The 12,911-nt window shown below is 34.3% G+C and overlaps 1 protein-coding gene across 6 annotated transcripts in view; it reads left to right on the top strand.

The window, feature by feature from the left end:
- The window catches only part of LOC127280923 (homeotic protein antennapedia-like), a 364,206-nt gene that overhangs the window by 88,903 nt on the left and 262,392 nt on the right, over positions 1-12,911 (top strand). The gene's annotated exons all lie outside the window — the stretch shown is intronic.

Here is a 12,911-nt window from a genome sequence, read left to right as displayed (position 1 = left end):
GAAAATAGGTTATATTTATAATTACAGTTTGAAGCGAAAATAGGTTATGTTTATGATAGTTTCGAGTGAAAATAGGTTATGTTACGATAGTTTGGAGTGAAAATAGGTTATGTTCATGATTGTTTAGAGCGAAAATAGGTTATATTTATAATTACAGTTTGAAGCGAAAATAGGTTATGTTTATGATAGTTTCGAGTGAAAATAGGTTATGTTACGATAGTTTGGAGTGAAAATAGGTTATGTTCATGATTGTTAGAGCGAAAATAGGTTATATTTATAATTACAGTTTGAAGCGAAAATAGGTTATGTTTATGATAGTTTGGAGTGAAAATTGTTTATGTCTATGATAGTTTGGAGTAAAAATAGATTATGTTAATGATAGTTTAGAGCGAAAATAGGTTATGTTCCTGATAGTTTGGAGTGAAAATAGGTTATGTTCATGATTGTTTAGAGCGAAAGTAGGTTATATTTATAATTACAGTTTGAAGCGAAAATAGGTTATGTTTATGATAGTTTCGAGTGAAAATAGGTTATGTTCCTGATAGTTTGGAGTGAAAATAGGTTATATTCATGATAGTTTAGAGCGAAAATAGGTTATATTTATAATTACAGTTCGAAGCGAAAATAGGTTATGTTTATGATACTTTGGAGTGAAAATTGGTTATGTCTATAATATTTTGGAGTAAAAATAGGTTATGTTCATGATAGTTTAGAGCGAAAATAGGTTATGTTTCTAATAGTTTAAAATTGGAAAATAATTTGGAGAAATATAGGTTATGTTTATGATTACAATTCAAAGTGAAAATATAGTTTCTGTTTATGATTACAGTTTGAATTGAAATTAGGTTATGTTTATGATTACACAAATTAGGTTTTTATGATTATACAGTTTGAGCTAAAAATAAAAAAAAAATCAATTCTTAATACAAAGTTTAAATTCCCATTACATCAACTATTTTTACATCATAAAAACAGAAACTATAAACATAACCAACAAAATTTTTGTGCAGTCCCCTTCTTTACAGAATACTTTAGCAAATTTATTTATATATATAAATAGTGAGAAATTGTAAATTTGTAAGGGGTCAAAGGAAAACAACTTTTTCTCGCAAAACATGCGCGAATGAGTGAAAGAGAAAGAGAGAAAGAGAGATGGAAGAGAAGAGTGAAATCCATGAGGCTTAGAAATCCTTGCAAGTTCGAACCTTGGTGAAGGTGCAGCTAGTGAAGATTTACGATCCTTCTGGGTGTAAGCACGGTTCCATCGAGTACACACGGTTTACGTCGGATCGCATCTCCCAATGGGATTACATCGCTATAGGTGGCTGCTTGTATCGTTTCCAAGATAGTCAGATACCTTTTGCTTCTCGCGAGATTCATCCAGGAGTCGTGCCTTAGGTGAGCTCACGCTGTATGAGTTCCGTGACGTTCCTATCCTCACCCCCCCCCCTCTCTCTCTCTCTCTCTCTCTCTCTCTCTGTTTCTCTTTGCCAAACTCTTTTCTGATTTTATTTTCTCTCAATTCCGGGAATGAAAAGAGAAAGAATAAGAGAGAGAGAGAGTAAAAATTTAGCCACAAAAGCGAGAAAGAGAGAACATTGGACAGAGGCATAAAGCATAACACACAGTGTGATTTAATTGCAGCTGCACATCGCCAAACGCTCTTTGCTTTCCTGTAATTTGCAGCTTGCCAACGTCATGGCCACGATTCTGGCTTGGCGCGTCTTGTTATTCCACGTTTGCTTTCCTTTTTTTTTGGTCCGCGCGCATATAGACGCGCACATCGAACATGGACTCTCGAACGTTTTAATTACGTCCTCGCTTTTTGAATAATTGCGCCTTTTTTTAACATATACCAAAATCTTTTTGTATCGAAAATCGAATCAAATTCAAACTTTCCGCGCCAACTTTTTTTTTAATTTTCATTCTAGTTCAAAATTATTTATAGTCGCGCCACCTACTTAACACTTTTTCTTTTCCTTTGTTTTCTTCAATTTCTAAGTAATTAAGATATTGAAAAAAATTATATTTAATAGAGTCATTTTCACACCTATTGTACTAATTAATGTTTCTTGTGGCGTATAGATATCTTTTGTATCGCATATAAATAATAATAATTTGACTTTGAAAAAAACCACCCTCCGAAGATTATTATCTCCTCATAAATCGTCTCACATAAAGATATCTAAATTTCGAGAGAGGAGCGCACATATGAGGTGCGTAAAGGATCAAAAAGATGACCGCGATTTCTGATAGGGGTTATCCAATAACATTATAACCTTAAAATCCAAGCTCATTTTGAGGCTTACTTACTACCATCAAAGAAAGAGAGTTGCATTGCAAAATATATATATATATATATATATATATATATATGGGGCGGCAACAGACCAATCACGCGCCGGCTACTAATTTGCTGGGCTCAAACAGCTGCCGTTCTGCCGCCTATGCGAAAACCTCTTACTTTATACAACTATATCTGTATATATGCCTCTCTTTCTCTCTCGATACCAATCCGATTCGATCCATGAGAAATTTTATATAGAACTCACGCTGGTATCGATCCTCGATTTTTATTCGATATTTCGATCTTTCTTCTGCTCTTATTTCGCCTTTCTTTCACTCTTTTTTTTTCGTCTTGCGTTTATGTACTCCACCTCTCTCTCTCTCTCACCCCCCTTTCTTTCTACATTGGACAAAACATTTCTTAATTGGGTTCCGTGGAGACGTTCCCAAGAGGGATCTCTTCCCACTCGACATTTGATTATTTATTTATTTTCTCCAAACTATTTCGATTCGTCGAAATTCGTTTTTTGTATAAAGGACAAAAAAAAAATTTATAATTATTTTCAAATAATTTGGTTTAAAAAGAAAATTTTTTACCAATATTTAAAATTATTTTAAAATTTAACTCCGTCTAGGCGTTGAAAAAAGTATCACTTATTGCTATTCTCGGTCTATTGGACCTATTCTTTTTTAGGTTTTAGTAATTCGAAATAATGTCAACTTTTGTTCTGTATTTTTTTATACACATAAATATTCTTGGCTATAAGGCCTCGTAGGTGGCGCCACATTCTTATAACGTTTGGCTCATTTTGAACTGCATCAAATATATGCCTCGTAGATGGCGCCACGTTTGGCTCATTTTAAACGGCAACAAAAATCGACGCAGATTTTATATAATTATTTTTAACTAAATAAAAATTGTAAATAATTAAAATAGAAGTAAAAACGAATCTGTATTTTATTCAATCAGACATTTTGTTTAGTTTTGATACAGACTTTAGTCGTAAATTGATAAAAGCATCAAGTTTATATTACAAAAGATTAATTCTCTCATAAGGGAATCGGCCTCCTCAATTATCTTTTTACAAAAAAAAAAAAAAAAAGTCAACCGCTACATTTAACGCTTTCTGGAGCGTTAAAGATTCATTATTTTCTACAAAGGGTTTTGCCGCTCTCGCATTTCGCTAATCTTCTCGCGACAGCAGCTTTAACCTCTTGGACTTGCTTGAATAATGACATTCAAAGAGATGCAAGTAAAATCATTTTAAATCACAATATTCCCTTTATTAAGCTAGTTGATCATTTTTTTTTTTTTTTTCACTAGAAAAAATCTTTTTTCTTCCTCGCTTCAAGTTCCGGGTGGAAAAAAGTTGAAGAAAAAAAAATAATAAAAATAAAAATAGAGAAGGGAACGAATTTATGAGGGGCCGTGCGAAACGGTCGAATACTAACCGTATGCCATTTGCCTTCGAGTTCTTGAACTTGGCATTATGACCCCGGACCATTTTTTTTTTTTTTACTGAGATTTTAGAAACTACTTCCGAAATTCCCTTTTATTGTTTCCATACTATTTTTCGTGTTTTATGGAGAGAAAATAAAAAAAAAAATTTCTTTTTCAAAGGTCAATGAAGAAAAGATATCTTAACAAAGAGATAGTAAAAATGGATAAATGGAAACTATTTTATTATTCTTATTATCTTTTTTTATGACACTTTTTATTGAAATAAGAAGTTTTGACATTTAGAACAATTTTTCGTAGTTTTTGATTTACGCATCATCCAATATTATTTTACTATTCGTTTGCAAATTTTGGGACAAAGAAGCAAAAATTTTTTTTTGACTGTTTTCAAAATTCGTAAATGTTATATGCATAACTCTCCAAGTTCTTTGATTATTTTCTTTCTCTTTCTTTTTATTTTATAGTATATAGAGAAAGCGTAAGGCATAGTCAAGTGGCTGACAGATGAATGCTAACGAGAATACGATATTTATGTTCAACTGCATCTGGAAGCTCACAGTCGTTTAGCACTTTATCTGGAAGCTCGTGACAGGTTCTTAAACTACTTTTCTCTCGGTTATCCTCACTTGGAATTTCGTTTTATCTTGAAAAATAATGGCACGAATAAAACATCGAGAACTTTTAAATAATATCTTCAAAAAAAAAGGAGAAGAAAAAATAAATCTTCTTTTTTGGTGCGTAAAATAACATCTTTGCAAGAAAAAAAAAAACAACAACTTATTTAAAGTATCGACATTATTAATGTCATTATTAAGGTAACATTATTTAAAGAACATAATTAATAGATTCCTTTGAAATTTATCTTTTTTTTCATTTAAAAAATTTTTTTATAAAGATTTAAACTAATTTTACTGTTCTATTTTTATAATGCAACTTCTTTGCGTGTATAAAATCCATAAATAGATAAAATTCATGACAGGCACTATGGAAAATTGAGATAATCCAATATTAAATGACATTGGCCGAATGGTCGTCGTTGTCCGGACAATTACTGCGACCATGTCAGTTTATTGGTCGATAGATCACCATCCCTGAGGGGTTCCTTTTCTCCCCCAGGAGGTTCTGCCCACCACTATTTGATCTTAAGTTAATCACTATATCGAATAGATTCTCATAAACTATTTATTATGTTTATAAATTACATTCGGATGCATTAAATTGGTACAGTTTTAAGCCACCTTTGGATTGGTAAGACCCAAAAACTGACCATTTAATTGTATTTACATTGTGGTCAGATTTTGGGTCTTACCAATCTTAAGGTGGTCTAAAACTGGGACTATTAGAAATTTTGTGTAATTATTTCAGTTTTAAGCCACCTTAGGATTGGTAAGACCCAAAAACTAACCATTTAATTGTATTTACATTGTGATCAGATTTTGGGTCTTACCAATCTTAAGGTGGTCTGAAACTGGGACTATTAAAAATTTTGTGTTATTGTTTCAGTTTTAAGCCACCTTAGGATTGGTAAGACCCAAAAACTGACCATTTAATTGTATTTACATTGTGGTCAGATTTTGGGTCTTACCAATCTTAAGGTGATCTGAAACTGGGACTATTAAAAATTTTGTGTTATTGTTTCAGTTTTTAGCCACCTTAACATTGGTACGACCCAAAAACTGACCACTTTATTGTGTTTACCTAGTAGCTTTTGGCTAATTTTTCGGTCGTACCAATCTTAAACAGAAAACCAAAATTTAGCAAAAATCTTAAAATTGCCTCCACCGTTTCTCTACTGTACGATAAAAAAAAGAAGGTAAATAATTCAATTTTAGAAAAGATAATCTCATTGAGATGGTATTCTTCCAATATATTCTAAAATCTATAGGCAATTTCGGAAAAGCATATATAATATTGATTTTAGACCCCCGCAAAAGCAATTGACGTCCAATTGAATTTCGAAACTATGCAAATCAAGCGCAAAGTTAGTTTTCCAAATGATTTATCAAAGGGTGCGCAATTTGTTTAAGTGTATCCCGATTCCATTTGGGTTAGGCAGCCACTTAAGCGAGTTGTAAATGCAAGTGGATATATATATATGTATTGTGTGATCGTGTGGGATCCATGGCCCTTTTTCAACTCAAATTTAAATATAAGTAAAAGGTCTGGTGGCACACAATCCGGGAATAGCATTCTCCTTCTGGAGGTTGATTTGCCTTGCATGAAGCTTTAGGGAACTGCGTTGGAACTTCTGCAGAATGCGATCCACAACGATATACAACTCTTCTCCCAACCCCCTTTATTTTTTATTTCTAACATAGGGGTGAGTTTGAGAATCGAGCCTAGGCGCCGCGACGCCGCCGTATAGGTTGCGATACTCATTGACTTTTTGTTTTCTCAAAACTTCTCTTATTTTTCTTCTCTATATAGCGCTTTGGTTTTAATCTCGCTTGTGTATGTGTATTGATAGTAGAACGCGCGTCCCATTGTTGTATGCAAATGTAATCCAGATCGTTGGCGATTTTATTAAACGTCACTCATGTTTTGACTTTGATTTATTCCACATTCCTATAATCTAATTATATATATGTAAATTGCAGATTATGCAATTTTTGATATTAAAGAAGATTTGACATCCTAAAAATCCGGATTCTAAGACCCTAATCCAACTGAATTTAAAAAGTAGTATTAACTACACCAAATGTAGTTGGATTTATTGGGAGCCAATAATTGGCAACGATTTGAACTTCCCAAGGTACAAACGATTCGCCAAAACAGCAAATCATTAGCTAATTCTAATCGGTACTGATTTGCGGAATTTTGTATCATTATTACCAGGTAGATTTCCGATTGATAAACTAAAGAAATCTTTAATTATTCATTAAGTACTGTAAAAATTTGTCTTAAAGTTGGGACTTCCTGATTGCTTTTAACAAGATTGATCCAGCCCAGCATTTATTTAAGTGCTCTGAAATGCAACTTCAGTAACAAGATATATATGATTAGGGTCGAAAACCCTTTACAAAGCCTCCAAGAGAGAGTGAGAGAGAGAGTTGTGCGCTGTAAAACCCTAACGACGCGTCGTGTAATTGGACTGACCCCGTTTGACCGCGATAATGGTAACCCCTCTCAAGTAACCTCTCTCTGAACTGCGAGGAGTCGATCAGACCCGTCCGGCAACTTCATATAATCGCAACTCGAACACATTTTGCATGTCCACTGTGTGAGTTCCAAAGTAGTAAGTTGCATTTAACTCGAGTCTCTTATAAGGATCATAAGAACTTTTTGCTCCTAACGTGTAATGCAATTGTTATATACTGTATGGCAATTTATCCTAATCGATTTTGTCCTAAAACACTAAAAATTCCTTTTTTTATTACAATTTTGGTTGTCATCATTAGATTTTATTTATGGCAGAATTAAAATTAGGTTGATATCACCAAATAGGAAAAATGGAGGAATTTTGTTGTCCTTGCCAAAGTTTGGTTGTGTGTCAGCTAAAGTATGAACAACCAAAGTTTGGTTTTGTCAGCCAAAGTAGGAACAATCAGAGTTTGGTTTTGTCAGCTAAACCTGCGATGCAACCATAGTTTGGTTCTGTCAGCTAAAATTAGAATCAGTGTTTGGTTCTATCTGCAAAAGTATAGGAACAACCAGAGTTTGGTTTTGTCAGCCAAAGTAGGAACAATCAGATTTTGGTTTTTTCAGCCAAAGTAGGAACAATCAGATTTTGGTTTTGTCAGCTAAAGTTGATGCAACCAGAGTTTGGTTCTGTCAGCTAAAATTAGAATCAGTGTTTGGTTTTATCTGCAAAAGTAGGAACAACTAGAGTTTGGTTTTGTCAGCCAAAGTAGGAACAATCAGATTTTGGTTTTGTCAGCTAAAGTTGATGCAACCAGAGTTTGGTTCTGTCAGCTAAAATTAGAATCAGTGTTTGGTTTTATCTGCAAAAGTAGGAACAACTAGAGTTTGGTTTTGTCAGCCAAAGTAGGAACAACCAGAGTTTGGTTTTGTCAGCCAAAGTAGGAACAATCAGATTTTGGTTTTTTCAGCTAAAATTAGAATCAGTGTTTGGTTCTATCTGCAAAAGTAGGGACAACCACAGTTTGGTTTTGTCAGCCAAAGTAGGAACAATCAGATTTTGGTTTTGTCAGCCAAAGTAGGAACAATCAGAGTTTGGTTCTGTCTGCTAAAATTAGAATCAGTGTTTGGTTCTATCTCCAAAATTAGGAACAACCAGAATTTGGTATTTGGTAAAAGAACCTTTGGCTGGAATTTTTAATCTTTTCTAGATTATAAAGCATTGCATCTTTTTGTAATCAATTTTCATAAAATTGTGCAAATTAAAATAATACTGCAATACTGTCTACTAATTCAAAAATTCAAACTGTTTAACAATTAATCGATTAACGATCAAGATTGTTTCAATCAGTAAACAGATTCCATTAATTTTCACGTATAACTATAAATTTTAATAGAAATCTAACTGAAATTATTTAGTTTCTAAATTCAATTTCATCATTGCCTCTGGTGAATTGGCAAAAGCGGATTTGAACCGAATGCCAGTTCAAATTTTGTTATTGCGGATAAAAACTAAATACTGCCATTCTATTAAGGATTTTAAAATCATTAATACCTAAATTATTAGATTGCATATGAATTGATAAAGCTACATGGAATAAAATATCATCACGTATTTCTAGAAGAACGTTTCTACTTGTTTCGCACGCGCTCTGTCGTCAGTTTTTGGTACTACAAAGCACTTTATTCGCTTGCTACTTACTAAAGTAGTAATAAGCCAAGTAAATACAGTTTTTGTTGTACCACTAAATTGACAGTGCATGCTAAATAAGTATATTAAAAGGTATTAATCCCCTTTTCCTAATTCGCCAATGATGATAAATCACTTTCTTTACTGAATAGTTAAAAATTTAATCAAATTTATAACAATGATAAAATATTTCTGTGAAAACTTGTTGAAAAGAGAAAATTTCCAAACAATTTCCCACATTCGTTTATATTTATATAAATAAACATTTTAAGTTGTGCAGTGTTTATATATTCAAAAGTCGCATGTAATGAAGAGACGTTCCCTAGACTTTCTCGCGATACAATCGGCTAAATAAACGATCGACGACCTCACTGTTTCCGTGAGGTACTACGCTGGTAATCACTCCACGAATGCACATTTATTATCGGCAATTTAACTACTTAAACATCGCGCCGTGCCACGGTCATAAATATCAGCTACCGTAGCTTGGAGAGAACGATCGTTGTCGTGATAGGGATGCACTAGATCGTGGTTGCACGACTCAGCAACGAGAGCGCGTATCGAACCAAAGAGAGATAGATGCTATTAGAGACTAAAGGAGAGGGAGAGAAAGAGAGACTCCAATGAATCACAGAGAGAGAGAGAGAGTACAGGGGTTTGAGGGTTTCCATGAGAGGGTTAGGTTAGGGTTTTTGAGGGTTAGGTTACTGGGTTTACTAAAACTATACTTATATATATATATATAATAGTAGTTGTTCCATGATGGCAGTAACTTCGGAATCCAGGGGGCTTAAAGCTTTGCGCGGCGAGGATCAGTGGGAAACTTCCCGCCACGGCTTAAAGGCTTGGTGGTTTGCTGCTCTCTGCTTCAGGGCCAGCAACTTTTCGTCTATTAATGGACACAATATGATCCTCGCGAATCTTTCTTTTTTTCCATTTATCAAAACATTTTCCCGAGGGGGGGAATGGGAACTAATATCGATTACACCAAAGTTCGTGAGAGTCAGGAAAAAGGAATAGGAAAGAGACGAACGATTGCTAATAAAGACATTAATATCGACGTCAAAGTGTATATATCTAGATTCACCGTTGTGCTCGCAACCACTGCCGGTGTATAGGGTCACGTTTGGGAATAGATTAGACGGTCACGACTGAAAACAACGTCTCGGCATGAAAGATCATCAATATTTATAGCAGTATTCTTTGCATGCGCGGCTTAAAGTAGGAGTGACTTTTACAATGAATATATTCATTTAGATGCGATCTACCTGCCACATCTCTCCTCCTCTTTCATTCCCTTTCTTTCTTTTTTTTTTTGCGCTCGCGAAAATATACGAGTACGGAAGCATTGATAAACGAGAGAGAGAGAGAGAGAATTTTACAAGTGATGAAAGTCAACATTTAAGTTAAATTCTGGGAGTGGCTTTTCTTTTTTTGCTGATTTTATCTAATTAGAAGTAAAAGAATTCGATAAGAGAAAAAAAAAGTTTACATGTATTCTGAATTCTCGCAAATGGGAAACAGATGTTGTGCAGGCGCCATTCTGAAAAGGGGGGGAAAAAGAGAGAATTTGGGTTTGTCGGGGGTTGGCACCCCTTATTAAAGGTTTCTAGCTGTCCTGTCGGGACAGGCGTGTCAGGTTCCATTTCTCTAACGAACGCCCACTTTCAACACAATTCTTCTGATTAGCTCTCGACTTACAATTCTCCAATTTACGAGAGGAAAAAAAAAAAACAGTCATAAACCATTCGAGCGTGACCCATCCTTTGTAAAAATTCCACAAAAGCATTAGACTGATTGCTGTAAAATTTCTCGATTAATGTATTTTATTTTTCGTTATTCTAAATTTTTTCTTCCAAAGTTTGAGAACCCCTAAATGATTGCGCGCGCTTCTTTTAGAGGTTCTCAAACAAAGAAATAGAATTTGATGTTGTTATCTTCCCTCAACACGCGTAGGGATTGGAATCACCCTAAAATTAATATCTGTTGGTCCAATATCACCCCTCCTGCTTTCTTGGAGCAATGTAATGATACGAGAAAAAAAGACATATACGCAACTTTATTAGTGTTTTGGAATCTCAATTAGTTTATTTTCTTCATTACAAAACTTTTTTTTTTCTCATTGTTATATATTCCATTGTTTCGCAATTTTATCAGTTAAATTAGCGCCTCTTGTTCTCTATTGTCTCTACCCGGGGGTTTTTTTTTTTTTTTCGCAAATATTTCAAGTAAACAATTTTTTACACTGTTCCCAAATTGGGTCGATGGTGAAAAGTTACCTCAAGTATTCGGCTCACGGCTGATGCGACGATGATGATCCGCCATCTCAAGCGCAACTTGGGAGGTCCGCTCTTGATATTCCCTTCACATCCCCTCTTTCTTTTCATGAAGTCTTTCTCCGTCGACAACCCTCTCTCTTGTTGTTTTTTTTCCTCTTCTTCCTCTTCTTCTTCTTCATCTCATGCTCTCCTCCGAGCAAACTTTTATTCTCCTCATCGAGCTTCATATTTTTTTGCTGAGAAAATAACTCCCCCTCCATATAATGTCGTGAACGTGACGAGAGGTGAATAAAAGACGAACGCAATTCTCCAAAAGTGGAAGGGAGGGGGAAAGTTCGTTTTCCCCAATATGGCCAGGAACGAGGTAGCCGGATCCTTGAGACGCGACTTTTATGTACGTGAATCTCGCAGGTGGTGGCAAAAGCGTCTTACGAAGAGATAGAGATATAAACATAAAGAGTACAAGAAGCCTTATCACGCTTGGTATTGAAAAAGAAGTTGGAATATACGACGGCGCTAAAATACGACGCGTTTCTTCTCGCTTTTATATATATATATATACACGCACTTTAATTCGTCGAGTCTTACAGAATTTATTTATTATAAATTAATCGCGGCATCCCGTGAAAGCGCGCCATAGAGGAAAAATCGAAAAAAAAACACACCTTGTCTCAGTTAATATATATATATTTTTGCACAAGTCTTGATGAAGTTCTTTACTATATCGAGAATTGACTTCTCCATATAAACGATTAATGAATTCAAAATGTCGTGTAAGAAAAATTTTTTAAAAAAAATATAGACGTGAAATAAAATTATTTTGTGAGAAAATTCGAAACGTGGCGCCATCTGCCGGGCATATTTTTGATGTAGTTCAAAATGTGGCGCCATTACAATTTTGATTTGCAAATTCAATTTTTTCTATTACAAAAGGGCACAAAAAAAATTTCGAAATATTTCAACGAAACTATTTAATAATTTAGATTAATTGACTGAATTTTTTTTTTTTTTTTGCCCCGTACGTGTTAGTTCATTATCTGAGCACCCACGCAAAAAAAAAGAAGAGGATGCAAGAGAGAACTAACAAAAATGGAACTCTTGAAAGATACGAGCCTTTTCTTAACCCGCGCGCGAGAAAGATTTATGCTTGTCTCCTTCACACGCGGGGAGGAATGTGTATATATACCCGTATATATAGAGAAATAATAAAGAAACTTTAAGTGTATTTTTCTCCTATAGATATCTACGTTTAACAATCTTCCACCAAATTGCACTTTAACCGCGAGAAAAAAAAAAAAATATATCTCACCCCCTTTTGCGCGATTACACTTTTCGAATTTCAAATGCTATTAACCCCACCACACACACGATTCGTGTTTATAATTACAATCGGGCCCCTCAGATTAATTATAAATTTCTCTCCCATCGTCCACTTAATTATGTTTCATCGCCGCAATTAATACACGGGTTTCTTTTCTCTTCCCCTTCCTTATTTCGATACAAGGAGGATCTCGATCGACTTTAATAATTTTATTAAACGATTTTTTTTTTTTCGATAAATTCTTTAGCGTAAAAAATGAAAAAGAAATTAAGTGAAAATATTCTTTGAAAGAGTTTTACTGTAGGAATATTTTCACGTATGGGAATTACAATTTGACAATTATTTATATGGGAAAATAATTTATTACAAAACAAAAAAAAAAATGCATGAGAAAAAAAAACCATATTTCTCTCTCCTGAGTCTTGTCGCGTTATAATGACAGTTTTCTCATAAATTCATAGATACATTAATATTCATTCGCGAGTCGATGATTGCAAATTAGCTCGATCGTTAACACTGTAAAGTACGACGAGACTAGGACAACTTGAAACTCGTAGATTTTCACCGTTGCCACCGACGAGCAATGGATTTATTAGGCGCATACCGTTAACCATGATCGATCGCACCGTGACAAACAACACTGAAAAGCATACACCGAATGGAAAATGGTAATCGTGCTATATATATGTGTATATATTTGTCGCATAGAAATTGACATTGTTCGATCAATAAAATGACCTGGGTGACGAAAAAAAAAAATTCGAAATATTTTTGAATCGGTAACAAAAATTTTTCGAA

The sequence above is a fragment of the Leptopilina boulardi genome, unplaced genomic scaffold (assembly GCF_019393585.1).
Source record: "Leptopilina boulardi isolate dan_hultmark-lab unplaced genomic scaffold, ZJU_Lbou_2.1 LbouV2_258, whole genome shotgun sequence".
Taxonomy (NCBI): Eukaryota; Metazoa; Arthropoda; class Insecta; order Hymenoptera; family Figitidae; genus Leptopilina; species Leptopilina boulardi.
Note: the sequence above shows the minus strand (reverse complement) of the source record. Positions and strands in the feature narration are given on the sequence as shown.